We start from the raw sequence: 18059 nt of genomic DNA on the forward strand, positions 1-18059 counted from the left end.
AAAAAAATAAAATAAATCAAAAAAATAAAATAAAGTCGAAAATGAAAAATCAAACTTTATATGATTTGATATAATTTTTAGAACTAATAAAATGAAATAGTTAGTTTAGGTTTTTTCTAATTAAAAATTAAATCAAATTAGCCCGTGACAGTTCCAACTTCCAAAGCCATGTCATATTTCAGAGATGAATCAATAACAAGAATGTCATGCAAAATCTTTGTTAGTTCTGCAACACACAACATAATTTCAAAATAAACAACCAGAGTTTTAAATCAATAACAAGCATGAATTGTAAAACCATCTCTCCCAAACAGAGTATAACATTCATCCAGGTGCACAATTCAATGTTTCCAAGCAGATAAAATCTTTATAGTACATTAAAGCAAAGGAAAAACACAGCCTTGCTACTCCATCAACCAAACGTCTCGTGTCTGTTTGTACTTCCATAATATTTTTTTAAAAGATTAAGAAGGATTGTGATAACGATAGTAATAAACAAGATACACGACTTCTTCTTTAGATGATGCCCGTTGAAACTTTGTTATCTCCGCGAGTAAGTTGAGAGATTTGTTAGTTTCCAATTGACGATGCTTGATTACCATTTTCACCAGTGCTGGAGACTTTGCCAATAAAACCTAATAAGCTGCATTTCAACCTCTTCTAATAGTACATCATAAAACTTAACCGTCCTCAAATGATTAAATGTGATATCCCAAAAACTTGTAGGAATCTCATCAACAACCTCCTGGGGCACACATTCGAAATAATCTCCATCACTAAGGATACATTCCTAAGAAAAATCAAGAAAAAAACCATCAAGTCATTACATACGAATATAAAAACATGGAAAAGATAGAGAGAAAAATAAACATTAGTGACAACCTTAATTTCAATTTCTTCCAAATTTGGAGATCTCTGTATTATGCAAAGAGAAAACGAAAGCTCAAAAAACAATCCAAGAGTAATCCAAGACATGAATAGGCATTTCAGACAGTTAAGAACTGATGGAATCCTTGATAGTATAACTTTAGTTGATCCATTATCGACTTATGAATAAAATGCCAAAAATCAGGATGACTGAAATTCAAAAAAAAAGCACACATGAAAATTCATTACCATTAAATAAAATTAAGGAACATTACCTCAAAAAGATCCCAGCTGAAACACTTGAGAGCAGGAATAGACGAAAAAATATTGACAAAATCATCTTCGTCCTCTAGAACTAATTCTCTAGGCGCATACAGAAAATTGGAAAGAACGGGGACATCTTCAACATGTATCAATTGTATATTGCCACGAAAGACAAATGACCTTAGCTTCGGAGCATTAATACTCATGAAGTACAAATTGTCTATGTCTTTTAGCACCAAATCCTCAAGCAACGGGCAATTCGAGATCAAACTTTCAAACGTATCAAAAGATAACGTGACACATTTCAATATTATCCTAATCAACTTATTAAATCCCTTAAAGAAACATGAAAGTTGTATTTCACATTCCTTGAGATACAAATGCCTCAATGTTGAACAATTAAAAAAGAAGTTAGGCAACCTGTATGGAGGATAAGTAAATGGAAGTTTAAGGACAAAATATAGAAGATGATCAGTGTCGAGGGAAAAAATCAAACGATCAACTTCAGGACACACTATAAGACTAATAATATTGAGGGTGACCTTCAATATTATTCCTCTATGAAACCTGAGGAAACTGTCAATAATTGGAATAAATCCAATGGTAAGGGACATCAAGTCCTCGGGTGTTTTCCACACTATTTGATCAAACTTCACTTGTGAAATTCTCCAACAAATATTTTGTCAGTCCTTCGAAAGTGTACTAACTCTAACAACATCTCGAAAAGACAACCTACTTAGAATGTCATCGATTAAATGAATGTTAAGGTTGCTAAGTCAATCAGGAGAAGGTAAACTAAGTCCTTGTTCATCCGGAGGCATGACAATCTGTAGAAAGTAAACAAAAGTACGATAGGTAAGGTCAAAGTACAGACCACATGAACAACAACAACAATGTCACAACTTTAAGATAAAAAGAAAAGGTGCATAATAGGAGGCAAATGTAACCTTTTTTCATGTTTAAAAAATGCAAAAGTAATTATTTGTAGCTGACATTTGCATTGATTTCTTTTATCTGCAACTCTTGTTATAAATTTGTTTGGCTTAGGTTAAATCAAACACATATAAAATATTTTTGTATTGAATTTGAATAAAACTTAGACGTTTAAATTAGTGATGTTATACTTGTTGTACTAGAAGTTTATAGTATTGAGTGCTTACATCAAAATATTATAGGAATGACATGTGTTTGTTGTAACATTATAAATGAATAGATAATACTTAACACTTCTTTTAGCACTAAAGGTGTCATTTGTTACTACTTATAAAAATAGTTTGTATGAAATTTTAGTACAATGTTTGCCCGTAAATTTAACTCTTGTACAACTAATACTAGTATTACAATTAACCTCTTTTGGGATATATGACCCCAAACATTTGTTCTACAAGAAGCATAATATATTAATTTAGTGAACTACACACTTAAGTTCAATATTTTGGGGAAACATAATAAAAAAGTACGTCCTGAAATTTTAATTTTTGTATAAGCTATTAATAAGAACACCAAAATCATGAGAAATGGTATTATTTTGTTAATTCAAATATTCATATCAAACCGCATAATAAAACCTAAAACCATCAAGACTTGAATGATAAATCATATTCCTACAATATAAAAAAAATATTGAAGTTGAATAAGGTGATATTCATTATTCAAGACTAAGCCATAAGTCCATATGCCTTTAATCTATGTTTTCTCAAGATAAGATAATTAGAATTTCACATATATTTTACTTTTTCTTAATAGTGTAATTATTTAAAAAAACTACAATCTTAAGGGAAACATGTTTGAAATAACTTCATTTTGTTTCTACCACCACCATTACACAATGAATTTAGATACACCCATTATCAGAGTATATTTCTTGTTATTGTTGTTTTAATTAGGGTTTCTTCCGAGGGTGACTTAATGACTTTAAAGATGAGGCATATGCCTTAAACCCCAAAATTGAAGGGCCTAATTTTTTTGTAATAATAAAATTATCTTATGATTTTTAGAAAAAAAAAGAGTGTTTTAATTCATTTAAGATTCTTTTTTATGAACCATTTTTTAAATTTAATTTTCACATGGTATGTTTAAGACCACAAGATCAGTACATACATACATACATATATAAATACACACATATATATATATTAGGATCATAAAAAATAAAACCTTTTTTATCAAAAAGAAAGAAATAACTTGAATTTCACATTGAAAAAAAAAAGTAATTAAAATTTAGGCTTCCAACTTATTTTTGACTCTAGACCACTAATTAGCTTGAGCCGTCACTGAGCTTACTGATCAATTATGTTTACTAACTAATGCTCAAATGTTCAATTAAGAAAGGACATATGTTGAATACTGATTTTTTTTTCTTTCTTCATATTTTTTACTTGTTATTTACTTTCAACACTCTCTAAGCCACCCTAACACCAAAAAATGTGTATTTATTACATTTCAAAATAGTTCGAGGAGGTATTTGGACATATAAAGAAAATGTGTATTCTTAAAATTTCGACCATAGTTCAAGGGAGTACTTATGTTTTTTTTCAAAAAAAATAAAATAAAATAAATATTTACAAACTTGACAATGTTTTGTTAACCTCATATTCAAACATTTTAATAATGACAATAGTGATCAGGTTCTTGATGCAGGAAGTAAACAAGATACAACACAAGTACAAGGCTACAATCGGGATGCTCTAAGTGATTACACTAAGGATAGGCGCACCAGTTAAGAATGGAATGTAAATATTTGTTCAATCAGATCAAAGCTCACAACATGTGAAATCAAAGCCGCATTCAAGGAAAATCAATCAAGGATATCGAAGATAAAATCAACGGAAAATGATAAGGAAACATCACCTTACCAATATTTACAAAGAGTACAAGATAAATAAACTTAAGGAAAGGATCAAATCACACACGACTAGCAAGCCAGGACTCAAAATCCTCACGCAAGGAAAGAATTGATCTATCATGCACATATATAATATGGACATGATTCAACAGATCAATTACAAATGACTCAAGGATAAGATCAAAGATCCTTTATTCAAATACCCTTGGGTTTCTCATAAGAGCTTACACTATATAAAACATCCTCTGCCAGTTGTGTGAAGCACATAACTGTTGGGCTATTAACCATCTTCAAGCCAAAGTCCCATGGCCTAATCCTACTTGAAAAATGATTGGAATTATTCTTTTTATTTTGTTTCCAATTCTATTAGGAAAAGGATTGGAATTATAATCCTATTTGTAGTTGGTTTTGGCTTTGTAAGAAAAACCACAACTCTATAAATGGAGGATGGTCTTAAGAGAATAATTCAATTTCTCATTGATATTGTCTTTGAAAGTCATTAGACCATAACATAGGTTTTTGAGAGGGCTTTCAACATTATAAAAGAGAGAAGGAAAAGGGTTATTTTGCTGTAGTCGTTTTCTCCGACCAGCAATATTCAAATCATGTTTCCCGATTAACTAACCGTTGGATCGTACTGCAATTTGGACTGAGTGTTCCTGACATCTTGGTGGTCGATTTAAATGGTTGAAATTGGATTCGGAAGTCAGCAAGATCCTGTTTTAGATCTATAACATAAGCTAAGTTTGAGTGATGTTTCTTTCTATTTATCTTTTGTTGGTGTAGCTATTGTTTGTTCTTTTTTGGAACTTGTTGTGTAACCATTAGAACAATATTTTAACCCTCGTATTCGTATAACGAAGCAATTTAGATCTTGTCGATCCCGTGGTAGTTACCTTTGGTTTGAAGGATTTTCCACGTTAAACTTGGTGTTCTTTATTGTTAGATTTTTGGTTTCATCTTTTCGTCACAACAACTGGTATCACAGCTAAGGTTATCTACATGGAGGGTAATATGAGCAAGATGGTATGTCTAAACGGAAGAAACTACAACATATGGAAAAGCAAGATGAAAGATCTATTGTTCGTGAAGAAGATACATCTTCCGATTTTTTTGCTCATAAACCCGAGAATGTGACCGATGAAAATTGGAAATTTTAGCACTAACAAGTATGTGGATATATAAGACAATGGGTTGAAGATAGTGTTCGTAACCATATTGAGAATAAGACACATGCTAGAACATTGTGGGAAAAGTTGGAGACACTTTACGCTCCAAAAACTGGCAATAACAAGTTTATCTTGTTAAAGAAATTGATGACCTTTAAGTACAAGGAGAGTAGTTCTATTCTTTATCATATAAATGATTTTCAGGGTATACTTCTGTTAACTCTAAGGTGTTAAAGATGAGTAATGATCGTGAGGTTAAGGTGTTCGTTACTGGCACTGTTTGTTTTAAAATCAATATTGGTTCAACGTTGGTCCGTCAGAATGTCATGCATGCTCCAGACATTCCCTTAAATTTGATCTCTGTAGGAAAACTAGATGATGATAGCTATCATAATGACTTATTCAATGGCCAATGGAAGCTCACGAAAGGCTCATTGATTTTAGCTCATGGAAGAAAACATTCAAATTTATACGTGACACAAGGATTGATTCTTAATGACTCCATAAATTTGGTGGAGAGCGAGGCTTTATCAGAATTTTGGCACAAGAGGCTTAGTCATATGAGCGAAAGGGGGAATACCTATTTGGCTAAGAAGAATTTTCTTGCTGGTATGAAACAAGCAAAGGTGAAAAGATGTGTTCATTGCTTAGCAGGGAAATATAGAAGAGTTTCTTTTCACATTCATCCACCTTCAAGAAAGTCTGAACTATTGGAGCTAGTACACTCAGATTTGTGTGGTCCTTTAAAAGTGAAGTCAAAAGGTTGTGCACTTTACTTTGCTACTTTCATTAATGGTCATTCTCGCAAGATTTGGGTATATCCTTTAAAATCCACAGATCAAGTGCTTGATGTGTTTAAACAGTTTTAAGGCTTATCTGAGAGACAAATGGGAAAAAAAATTAAAATGTATTCGCACTGATAATGGTTGTGAGTATATTGGTCCCTTTGATAACTACTGCAAATCGCAAGGAATTCGTCATCAGAAGACTCCTCCAAAGACTCCTCAATTAAATGTTTTGGCAGAGAGGATGAACAAAATTTTAGTTGAGAGAGTTAAATGTGTGCTTTCATAAGATAAACTTCCAAATTAATTTTGGGCTGAAGCACTTAACATTGTTGCTTATGTTATCAATTTGTCTCCTGTTGTTGCTTTGTGTGGTGATGTTCCAAACAAAGTTTGTGTTTGATAAGGATGTCTCTTATGATCACTTGAAAGAGTTCGGGTGTAAAGCTTGTGTGCATGTTCCAAAAGATGAGAGGTCGAAATTGGATGTTAAAACTAAGCAGTGCATCTTCATTGGTTATGGTCAAGATGAATTTGGATATCACTTTTATAATCCAATTTATAAGAAGCTCATTAGAAGTCGTGATGTTGTGCTCATTGAAGATAAAACTATTGAGGATATTGACAAGACTGAGCAACTAGATTCTCATGCTGATCAGAGCTTAGTTGATTTGATCCAATTCCAATTATTAATATATCTTATGCACATGAGGGAACTCAAGGTAATAATCCATATAATGATCAGAGTGTAGAACATATAATTGTTTCTATTGATGATGTTGTGGTTGATAATCAACCAACTCAAGGAGAGATGATCACTTCACATGCTCCAGAAACCTCTTGTAGAAGATCTACTAGAGAGAAGCGAAGCTCAACACGTTATTCTCATGATGAGTATATTCTATTGACTAAAATGGGAGAACCTGAAGGTTATGATAAAGTCATTCTATATACTCATAGATATAAGTGTAAAGAACTCATCGTAGACAATCATGAGCTTTTTAGAAGTGTGGCAGGCAGGAAGCCTGTCAAAAGTTACTTCACTTTAAGTCCATTTGGCCCCTTGGCTGGAGGGGGAGTTTGTTGAGTTATTGCCATGTTCCAGCCAAAGGCCAATGGCCTAATCCTACTTGAAAAAGGATTGGAATTATTCTCTTTATTTGGTTTCCAATTCTATTAGGAAAAGGATTAGAATTGTAATTCTATTTGTAGTTGGTTTTGATTTTGTAAGGAAAAGAAAAACTCTATAAATAGAGGATGGTATTGAGAGAATAATTCAATTGTTCATTGATATTGTCTTTGAAAAACATTAGAACATAAGAGAGGTTTTTGAGAGAGCTTTCAACAAGAGAAAAATGAGAAGGAAAAGGGTTTTTTTGCTGCAGGTTTTTTCTCCGACGAGCAACATTCAAATCATGTTTTCTGATTAACTAACAGTTGGATCATGCTGGAATTTGTACTGAGTGTTGCTGACATCTTTTTAATTGATTTGAATAGTGGAGATTGGATTCAGAGGTCAGCAAGATCCTGTTTTAGGTCCCGAACATAGGCTGGGTTTGGGGTTTTTTCTTTCTATTTATCTTTTGTTAGTGTAGCTATTGTTTGTTATTTTTTGGCACTTGTTGTGTATCCATTAGAAGAATATTTGTAACCCTCTTATTGGTATAGTTAAGAAATTCGGATCTTGTCGATCCCGTGGTGGTTACCTTCGGTTGGAAGGGTTTTTTCACGTTAAACTTGGTGTTCTTTATTGTTAGATTTTTGGTTTCATCTTTTCGTCAAAATAACAACTTCACTTGAACTTATTTGTAATCTTCTTTCATCTTTTATAAAGCTTTGTACACAAAGAGTTAACATTTTTAAAACAAAAAGTGAAGGAAAGATTAAGGGAGTAGCACTGCCCGGTAAGCTCCTATCTCAAATCTCAGAAACTGTCTCTCTTTTTTACTTAGTGTGTTCTTGATCTTTATGATGAAGCGGTTCGCCTGTTCTATGCAAATCTCTGCATCTCACCTAACAGTGGTGAGTTAGAATCGTTGGTGCTCGGCAAACGCTTTATCATCAATGAGAAGTTATTCTAAGATGTGTTTGGTACTAAGTTTCAGGGGTAATTCCATACATGAACGGAACATGGACTGATGACTTTGATGTTTCTCTAGATGGTGAAAAGCGAGTCGTGGTTGAACCCGACACTCACATTTCTGACTTTGGGACCTTATATCTATGTTTTTAGAATCATATTCTCACACATATCCTGGCCACAACGCTTATTCCCAAGAAGGGCTCCTTGAGTAATATCTCTACTCATGATGTATTTGTTCTCTACTTCCTACTTAAAAAATACCGCATCAACTGGGCAGAATGGTTCAAGGCGTATATGTGGTAAAGTGTTGAAGACTTGAATGTCTCGGCAAGTCTTCCCTATGGCTTGCTTATCTCGAGGATTATTGTGAACAGTCTTGTGCATCCTTCTATATTTACCCCTTATCTTATAAATGCAACTTATTATTCTCATACTTTTTCTAGTATGGGGTATGTGTAGGTTGGCGAAAAGTGAGTAAAAAGGACTCAGTCAAAGCTCGGGCAAATTCTCCTGATCTCTAAAAAATCTCGATGGATTTCGCCGCTCTTCTATTGCTGGACAATGAGGAGGTCAAAAATAGACATTTATCTATATAACGTAACTTGGAGACCGTTGATGATGTTGTGGAAAGGTATTTCATTTACAAAAAGACTCTAACACTGATATCGGTAAGTTGTGCATTGCCATGAAAATGATTAAGCAGAATGGTATCTCAATGGTAAATCGCTTGATCCAACAAGTTTACTCACTGAAGAGTGGAGACAACTATTCCAACAATGTTCTTGCTGTTACCGTTCAGACCTCATACTCCAATCTTTCTTGGAATGTGGAACGTTAGTACAACACCTTCTGTGACTAAGTGAATAACTCCCTCAAGTACTTTTGGGTTGATCATTAACTTTACTGGGTGAACCTTTACTCTTTGCACTAACTTTCAATTGGGGCATGTACCTCTCTATCTCTTGGACTACTAGTTTTTTGTCTCTCTGACTCTTAGACTACTCTGTTATCTGCTGTCTTTGTTTTAATCTAGTATGCTTTTCGCAATTCTTTTAAACTATTAAAAGGGGGAGAAAACAAATATATCTTTCTTATCGCTCCGTGAGATGGGGGAGATAAGACAGAGAGAGTTGCATACATCAATGAACTAAGACATGAAACCTCATGGAAGTACAACTAACTTTCTCAGTAAAATTTATTGTGAAGATTACAATTAAAATTGTGATCAATCTTATCCTTAGAAAAAGGGGAAGATTGTTAACTCCTTAGAGTTAGTTGATTTTGAAAATAGACACTTAACGCGTTGATCTCAATTTTCGTAGGTCACAAATTCTAAAAGGAAATCATCACGCAAACGACTTCAAGAAGGAAAATATTTGCTTGAAGTTGCAAAGTAGAATTGATCATAAAAGAAAAATATCAAACCAGCAAAATGAAAGCAGAAGAAGCTATTTCCTTCATGGATACAGATCAACTAAATCGCCACAATCAAGGACTCTATAAATTGATCCTTGATTGAGATAAATCCCTTGGTGTTTTCCTTACAAGAGCACATATCATCATCTACATAAAACGACCTAGATTTGTACTGTAAACTATGCAACTTTACTTGAGCATAGCCAATAGTTTTACTTTCTCTTTCATAAATCTTCGTAAACACGTGAGTGATACAATTGAAAAGAAAAGAGAAAAGAAAGAATATGAGTGTAGGTATACAAGTTGAGGCAGTGTCAAGGTAGAAATCTGATTTGCATATGAGACATGATAAAGTTTCAAATTTCTGTAACACGAAGATCTCTTCAAATCTCTAAAGGAAACCCGTAAATACCAAGGGGACTGGACTAGACACCGCGTTGGTGATCCGAACCAGGATAAAACCTTTTGTGTCAATTATTTACTGCAACTTTCTGTTATTGTTCATCTTCCTAGAAACTTGCAGGTATGTCGACTATCGACTACTGGTAGTCTACTAAGTGAAGTTTAAATATAACCCCCGGCCCCCAATATCACAATAAATTTAAAAAGAATAAGGGCTTTAGCTAGATTCAAACCCTAGTTTTGCGGGTGATTCCTTTAGCACAAGGATAGCTCTGCACTCATTAAAAGTGCGCTGTAAATTATATCTCTTTTTTGCCAGATATAGATATACAAGTATATGCACCCACACATATGAATGTGGGTCCGCCTCTCACAACAAGATAAAGTTACTTCACGTAGTGAAAATCATTAGTGCAAGTTGCAGGCTCTGATACGGCATGTAAAAACATAAACATTTATGCTAATAAAGAAATTAATATATTTACATACCAGGAATTTGAACGAGCGTATCTGAGGCAGCAAACGAAATCAATCTCCCTTTGCCCTATCTTACGCTACTGTAACTTTCATGATTGAATTGAGTGGAGGTTTTAACCCTAATGAATAGAAAATTACCAATTTAAAGGATTCTACTGAAAATGTTATTATTTTTGTTGCCCAACATATAATTTAATGAAATGATGCAATCTATTTAATTATTAAAATAAAATAAAAATTATATGGTACAACTAATTTATGATATGCAAAAATCATATTAGTAATATTAGTAGTGAATGCTTAAAATAATTACTATTTATAGATAATATTTTTATTTCATAGAAAATAGTAAATATACACAACTATATACTATTTGTTTTGAATATTAGGCATTTCTAGGCTAATCTTCATTTGCTCATCTAAATCGTGACTTATCCAAAAGAGGATAACTATTTATAGTTTTTGATTAGATTTTCATGTATAAGTGTATTTGTTTCATAGTTTTTCTTCTATTTAATCTCAATCATTGTTACAAATGGTAATTGAGCGAATTAGATCAATGTTAGTCAATCATATTGTATCAAGATAACAAACGGTTCAAGATCCAATTCAAACTGAATTAATTGGATCAATATGAATTGAGCCAAAAAGGAGCAGATAATGATTCATAACCCAACTCAATGCAATTTTCACCCAGTTTAATTAATTTATTTGTTCTTTTAAAATATTTTAGTACACAATAAAATTAGGTTAAAATTATTTAATGGATATATGTAAAGAATTATACTACACAACCTCCTACTTTTTCATTAGGGATGACAATGGGGCGGTGTAGGTCGGGGGCGGTGCGGGTTGAGCTTAACCCACAAACTTTTTAATCCGCCCCGCCCCTCATAGCAAAAATTTTCATTTTCAACCCACCCTTCTCCACCCTACCCCACGTAGACCTGTCCTCCCGCATGAACTCGCCCTGCATAATTTTCATAATAATTTCTTTTTTCTTAGTTATGTTTGATACTAAAAATAAAATTCATAAAAAAAATTCATTTTTTCCTTAAGTTGTATTAATTTAATAGGATAGTGACTTTAAATATTATTTTTTAGAGGTCAATTGAGAATAATGAAGAAATTATATTATTTTTTATGAACCATCTTCATTTATAATATTGAATATTTTAGTAGCTTTAATGAATTTATCTTAATAGATAATGTTCTGTCATTCTATGACATGTAAGAAGTCAAAATTAAGTTTGAACCCACATAAAATCACATACACCCGCAGCCCAGCTTGAACCACATTAATTAAAATGAAATCCACTTCAACCCACCCCGCTTCAGACCCGCCCCACATAACCTTAAGCCCGCCCCGTCTCACATACCCTTATGTTGAGAAATTTAAAATTTATATATAAACAAACAAAAAACACTCTTATATATATCATATAAAATCTTTGTCAAAAAAATTCAAATGAATATACGTTCGCCCCTTCTAGATTCGCCCTTGCATAAAATTGGCTAAAATGCAGGAATTTTGTGTCAATAATACCGAACAAATGATATCTCTTGGTATTTTCTATATCTCTTATATATAAAAATGATGATTTCTTTTATTTAAAAAAGATCACAAAATCCGAAAATTGAATTTGTAACTGACCTATAAAATGAAGTTTAACTGTTTTGAGAAGTTAAACGTCGCATGAAAAATATATTAAGTGGACTGAATTAGACATATCACATCAATTTTAATCTCTTTTCCCATTAATTTATGTGATATTTGCTTCTTTTTTAAAGTTATTTCCAAAAGAAAGTCTTTTCATAGTCCTATATTAAATGTACACTTTATTATAGATAATTATTTCAATCATTTGGATCTCATTTATTGTTAAAGTTATTACTTTTTCAATTTTGTAAATTAATCAAGTTTGTAAACCTTCAGAAAAAAATTCTTTAAGTGCAAATTAATGAAATTTTATCATTTTTATTTATCATTTTTATAATGAGAAAATAAATAACTAAATTAAAATAAAAAATACATAATTTATCTCTACATTTTTAGTAAATTTATAATCACATTATTCTATAATATTTATGTTATATGTCACATTCCAATTTTTTGTTTATTTTTAATTTTTTTATGTCGAATTAAATTGTATCACGTAAATTGATATGGACAAGACAACACAACTAAGGAACCAACATAATTAATTGCCCCCACCACCCACCCAACTCTCCCCACTTCATATTATAATTTTGTAAAATTTAATTTAATAAGAAAACCTATCTCCCCCTTCCTTCTTTAGTTCCCTCTTTCACTCCGCGATGATAAATTGAAGACTTCAAAATCATACAAATTTGTGTTAAGCAGTTGAAGGATAACATGTGCGCAAAATGGTATTTGCTACTTTTCTAACTTTTTTTGGATGTTTACAGTAGTAATTTTAGTTGTTGACAAGCTTAAAATTTTCTTTCTCTTTTTGTTTAGAAATCAAGTCTTTCTCATTTGGGTGTTGTTAATTTTGTGAAATAGAAGCCCTAGCTTCCACTTTGTACTTTTTTTTGTGGTAGATGTTAGTTTTCTTGGGATTTTGGAACGTAGAATGAACCCTATTTTCCTTTATTTTTTTACTTTTGCTTTTTAGATGTTGGTTTTACTGCATAACATTTCTTTTAAGTTGAGGGGATATCGAAAATCAACTCTGAAACACCACAAACAAAGTTAGGAGTAAACTGTTGTGTACATGCTATCCTTTCTAGAACTTTGGAAACATAACTTTCTGTCTGGCTAAGGAATTAGTCCAAGTTATACCAATATTTATATATATTAGACATGATCCTTCCTTACCTATGAAGAAGAAACACGAGAAGCATCACCCAATTTGGGATTCGTGAGTTGATATTTATTTCAAAGTTATGTTATGTGTTAAATTTCCTTAGGAGAGGTTGAAACATTGAGTGGAAACTTACTTTCTGTCTGGTTAGTAGAGATTTCTTGCTTTTTAAGAGATTAGTCCAAGTAAGAACGAGAAGTATATTGGACATGTTCCTTTCTTAAGAAGATGCATCATCCAATTTGGCATTCTCGAGTTGATGTAAATTTCGAAGTTATGTTGTGTGTTAAATTCTCTTAGGGGAGCTTGAAGTATTGAATGGAAACTTACTTTTTGTATGGTTAGTAGGAATTTCTTTTTTGCTAAGGGATTTGTCTAAGTTAGACCGACAAGTATATATATGTTGGACATGATCTTCAAGTTTCTTCTTCATAGATGAGGAAGGATAATGTCCAACATATATACTTGTCCGTTTAACTAAGGCTAATCCCTTGAGCAAACAAAAATTCCTACTAAATGTACAAAAAGTCAGTTTCCATTCAATACTTTAAGCTCACCAAGAGAATTCAACACACCACATAACTTCGAGATAAACATCAACTCACAAATCCCAAATTGGGTGATTCTTCTCGAGTTTCTTCTTCTCAAATGAGGAAGCATCATGTCTAACATATATACTTCTCGCTCTAACTTGGACTTATTCCATAGCAGAAAAGAAATTTCTACTAGCTAGACAGAAAGTAAGTTTCCACTATATGCGTCAAGCTCGCCCAAGGAAATTTAACACACAACATAACTTTGAAATAAACATCACTCATGAATCCCAAATTTTGTGATGATTCTTCGAGTTTCGTCTTCATAGATAAGGAATGAGTATGTCCATCATACTTCTCGGTATAACTTGGAGTTATTCTTTAATAAGCAAGAAATTCCTAAAAGTAAGTTGCATTTCACTCTATTCTAATAAAACATCATAAAACTTAACTTTCCTCGGGTGATTAAATGTGATATACGAGAATCTTGCATGAATCTCATCAATAAACTCATTGGGCACAAGTCCGAAATAATCCCCATCACTAAGGATACATAATCATTCTTCTTGTAGCATAAATGTTTGGGGTCATATATCTCAAAAAGGTTAACTGAATAGTAGTATTTTTGTACCAGTGTTAAATTTATAGTCAAACATTGGTACTAAAATAATAGAAGTACTATTTTTATCTATACTTCCACACGACTCCTTTAGTGTTGAAAAAAGTGTCAAGTATTATCTATTGATTTATATTGTTGCATAAACACATGTCATTCATATATTGTTTTGATGTAAACACTCACTACTATAAATTTGTAGTACAATAAATGTATCGCATAACTAATTTGAACTTCTAGGTTCTCTTCAAATTCAATACAAAAATACTTTATATGTGTTTACGTTAACCTAATCCAAACAATTTTACATCAAAAGTTGCAAATTAAAGAAATCAATGAAAGTGTCATCTACGAATTATACACCTTTTCTTTTATTGTTAAAGTTGTGACATGTTTGTTTGTTGTTCGTGTAGCATATACTCTGTCCTTACAAATCGTATTCTTTTTTAATTTCTACAAATTATCGTGCCTCTAGATGTACAAAGACTATGTTTACCTTCTCTTGATCGACTTAGCAATCTTGCCATTCATTTAATTGATGAAATTTTAATCAGGTTGTCTTTTCAAGATTTACAAGAACTAGTACACTTTCTAAGGATTGACAATATACTTTCCTAAAAATTACACAGCTTAAATTTGATCAAAAGGTCTGGGAAACACCAGAGGACTTGACATCCCCTACCATTGGATTTATTCCTATTCTTGATTGTTTCCTCGGGTTTCATATAGGAATAACATTGAAAGTTATCCTACACTTTACTAGTCTAAAAGTATGTCCTAAATAAAAATTCTTGATCTAACTTAGACTAATCCCTTAAGAGGAAAGAAGTTCCTACTAATTAAAAAGTAAGTTTTCATGAGAGAATTCAACAAATAACATAAGTTTGCAATAAACAACCAAAGACTCAAATCATATATCATTTAAGAGCATCCATGAAATGTAAAAACCATCTCTGTTCCCAAACAGAGTATTCAAATTTAGAATTCTATATTTCCAAGCAGATAAAATCTTTATAGTCCATTAAAGCAAAGGCAAATCACAGCCTTACTACTCATCAACAGAACATCTTGTTTCTGTTTGCACTTTTGAACACATTTTAGCCAAAGATTAAGAAGGATTGTGATAACGATACGAATCAACAAGATACACAACTTCTGCTTTAGATGATGCCCATTGAGACTTTGTTATATCCATGATTTCATTGAGAGATTCGTTAGTTTCCATTAGAGGAGGCTTGATTACAATTTTCACCGGTGCTAGAGACTTTGCCAATAAAACCTTGATAACCTGCATTTCACCCTCTTCTTAGAGTACATCATAAAACTTAACTGTCCTCAGATGATTAAAGGTGATATCCAAAAAGCTTGCAGGAATCTCATCAAAAACCTCTTGGGGCACAGATTCGAAAATAATAGCCATCATTAAACACGAATATAAAAACACGGAAATGATAGAGAGAAAAATAAACATTAGTGACGACCTTAATTTCAATTTCTTCCAAATTTGGGGAACTTCGTATAATGAAAATAATAAACGAAAGCTAAAAAAACTCTCCAAGAGTAGTCCAACATATGAATAGGTATTTCAGACAGTTAATAGTTGATGGAAGCCTTGTTGGTATAACTTTAGTTGATCCATTATCGAATTACAAATAATATGACAAAATCTGGATGACTCAAAGAAAAAAAAAGTACAAATGAAAATACATTACCATTATGTTATATGAAGGAACATTACCTCAAAAAGATCCCAGCTGAAACTCTCAAGAGCAGGAATAGACGAAAAAGTACTTACAAAATCATCTTCATCCTCTAGAACCAATTCTCTAGGCGCATACAGAACTTTGGAAAGAACAGGAACATTTTTAAGATATATCAATTGTATATCGCCACGAAAGACAAATGACCTTAGATTAGGAGCATTAATACTCATGAGGTACAAATTGTCTATGTCTTTTAGCACCAAATCCTGAAGCAACGGGTCATCAGAGATCAAACTTTCAAACGTATTAGTAGATAATTTCACATATTTAAATTTTAGCCTAATCACCTTATTAAATCCCTGAAAGAAACATGGAAGTTGTATTTCACATTCCATGAAATACAAATTTCTCAATGCTGAACAATAAAAAAAGAAGTTGGGGAACCTGTATGGAGGATAAATAAATGGAAGTTTAAGGACAAAATGTTGAATGTGATCAGTGTCGAGGGAAAAAATCATACAATCAACATTAGAACACACTATTAGACTAATAATATTGAGGGTGACCTTTAATATTATTCCTCTATGAAACCGGAGGAATATATCAAGAATCGGAATAAATCCAATTGTAGGGGATGTCAAGTCGTCAGGTGTTTTCCACACTATTTGATCAAACTTGACATGTGGAATTCTCCAGCAAATGTATTGTCAGTCCTTCGAAAGTGTACTAACTCTTACAACATCCCGAAAATACAACCTAGTAAATGAATGTTAAGGTTGTTAAGTCGATCAGGAGAAGGTAAACTAAGTCCTTGTTCATCCGGAGGCATGATTATTTGTAGAAAATAAACAAAAGCACAATAGGTAAGGTCAATGTATACGCTACACGAACAACAAACAAACATGTCATAACTCTAAGATTAAAAGAAAACGTGCATAATAGGAGGAAAATGTAACCTTTTTCCATGTTTAAAAAATGCAAAAGAAATTATTAGTAGCTAACATTTGCATTTATTTCTTTAGTTTGCAACTCTTGGTGTAAATTTGTTTGGCTTAGGTTAAATCAAACACATATAAATTATTTTTGTATAGAATTTTAAAAAAAACTTAGACGTTTAAATAAGTGATTTTTATACTTATTGTACTAGAAATTTATAGTAATGAGTGCTTAAATCAAAATACTATAGGAATGGCATGTGTTTGTTGTAACATTATAAATAAATAGATAATACTTGACACTTCTTTTAGCACTAAAGGTGTCATTTGGTAGTACATATAAAAATAGTTTGTATGAAATTTTAGTAAAATGTTTGACCGTAAATTTAACTCTGGTACAACTAATAATAGTATTACAATTAACCTCTATTAGAATATATGACCCCGAACATTTGTTCTAGAAGAAGCATAAAATATTAATTTAGTGAACCTAAAACCATCAAGACTTGAATGATAAATCAGATTCCTATAAATTAAAAAAAAATATTGATAGTTGGACAACGTGTTATTCATTATTCAAGACTAAGCCATAAGTCCATATGCCTTTAACCTATGTTTTCTCAAGAAAACATAATTAGAATTACACAAATATTTTACTTTTTCTTAATTGTTTAATTTTTTAAAAAAACTACAAATCTTAGGAGGAAACAAGAAATAACTTAATTTTGTTCCTACAATTACACAATGAATTTAGGTATACCCATCATCATGGTATACTATTGTTTTTTTTTGAAAAAAAAATTACTTTTGTTATTATTGTTTTAATTAGGTTTCTTCAGAGGGTGGCTCTATGCCTTTAAAGATGAGCCATATGCCTTAGGCTACAAAAAATTTAAAGGCCTAATGTTTCAGTAACAATAAAATTATCGTAAGCTTTTTGTTGCAAAAAAAAGAATGTTTTAATTTGTATGTAACTCTTTTATATGGATCAATTTTAAATTTAACTTCCACATGATATGCTTTTAAGACCACAAGATTAAAAAATTTTGGTATAAATATATCTTTAGTTTAATATCATAAAAACAAAACTATTTTTATGAAAAAGAAAGAAATAACTTGAATCTCAAATAAAAATA

The 18059-nt window shown here is 31.9% G+C and overlaps 1 pseudogene; it reads right to left on the bottom strand.

The window, feature by feature from the left end:
• Positions 1-464: 464 nt before the first annotated feature.
• LOC107016765 lies at positions 465-16383 on the bottom strand (annotated as a pseudogene).
• Positions 16384-18059: the final 1676 nt, after the last annotated feature.

The sequence above is a fragment of the Solanum pennellii genome, chromosome 4 (genome assembly GCF_001406875.1).
Source record: "Solanum pennellii chromosome 4, SPENNV200".
In the NCBI taxonomy this organism is placed as follows: Eukaryota; Viridiplantae; Streptophyta; class Magnoliopsida; order Solanales; family Solanaceae; genus Solanum; species Solanum pennellii.